Here is a 1,554-nt window from a genome sequence, read left to right as displayed (position 1 = left end):
AGGAACAGAGACAGAAATTTTAGTACCAATCTCTGAACCAACAAACATGATACTGTGTCTCAGTCTCTCAGTCTCTGTCTCAGTATCTCAAAACAAACGCTACCTTACTACTCATTATCCAATAACATCACCCATACCCTCTGTAACTTCATCTTCTACCTTCTCATATGCATAAGTTTTGGAAAAACTAAGATAAAAAAAATCTAAAAAAGATATAAGTACATACTATAAAATATTCGTTAATTATTTCACAACACAAAAAATAAATAATAATAATAATAATAATAATAATAATAATAATAATAATAATAATAATAATAACAACAACAACAACAGTCGAAGGTAAACAAAATTCTGCCATTGAAATCCTGGGTTGAGTCAAGTTTCCAACCCGAATGGAAATTAGGATCAAAGATTGGTGGATTGCATGGTTTCAATGCTCAAATCGAAGGTAAACCTGCCGGAGAATTCTCCTCCCATGGCCGAGTTGTTGATGAACGAATACGCTAAGTCAATTCAGTTGATGTTTGAAAACTCGCTTTGTTTCATGGTAGGGTTCATGGTAGCCAACTTCGCAATCCTCGAAGCTGCATTTGAGAACAAAACGGAGCTGAAGAGGTCATGCATGGTTGATTTCGATATAGGCCACGGGAAACAGTACGCGAGCCTTCTACTCGCGCTCTCTATGCGTGGGAGAACCCCGTCGGCCATGGTAAGGATCGTGGCGGTGGCGGACACCGACGGCCAAGAAGAGAAATTAAAATATGTGGGCGAAATGCTAGCAAAACAGGCAGAGAGGTTTAGGATCCTATTCGAGCTCAAAATCATTCAGGTCACTTAGCGATTCTCCGAGTTGATCCGCGAATTGCTTGGATGCGACGTAGATGAGTTTCTAGCTGTGAATTTCGCTTTCAATTTGAACCGAATTCTGGATGAGAGCGTGTCTACGGAGAATCCATGCGACGAGCTCTTGAGCAGCGTGAAAGTTACTCTCGCCGCACGTGGTTACAATGATCGAACAGAAAATAAACGCGAACACGGTGCCGTTTCTGGCGCGCCTGAAAAAAATCTCGCGTTATCTTTCATTATTTGTGAACCGAACTCTATATTTTTCATTAATTTCTTTTATTACCTGTTCCATTAAGATTGGAAGATACTTTTTCCACTGAAGAAAGTTCCGTGTTGTAGAAGAGGATTGAATTCTTTGGTTCTTTCAAAAGGGAAAAATGCTTTTATCCACTGGATTATCATAGGAAGAGAGATGCGGCCATTCCAATGTCCTTTTGTTCACAAAGTAAAATTTTGGTTTTTTTTTTTTTTTTTTTTGTGTTCAATTCAAATCTATTATATCTATTATATTATATAAAAATTGGGTTTTTATATTTAGGGTCTGTTTGGAAAACTCTAGAAATAACTTTTTTTAACTTTTGACTTATGAAAAGTAGTAGTATTAATGTCTGGTGTAATTTTCAAAACCAAATTGCAACTTTCTAAGAAGCTATTTAGGAGCTTATAGAGAAGTTAAAAAAAATAACTTCTCTCATAATACTTCTA

At 36.7% G+C, this 1,554-nt stretch overlaps 1 pseudogene; it reads left to right on the top strand.

Moving 5' to 3' along the window:
* LOC107616857 lies at positions 329-1,248 on the top strand (annotated as a pseudogene).

This window comes from Arachis ipaensis, chromosome B01, assembly GCF_000816755.2.
Source record: "Arachis ipaensis cultivar K30076 chromosome B01, Araip1.1, whole genome shotgun sequence".
In the NCBI taxonomy this organism is placed as follows: domain Eukaryota; kingdom Viridiplantae; phylum Streptophyta; class Magnoliopsida; order Fabales; family Fabaceae; genus Arachis; species Arachis ipaensis.
Note: the sequence above shows the minus strand (reverse complement) of the source record. Positions and strands in the feature narration are given on the sequence as shown.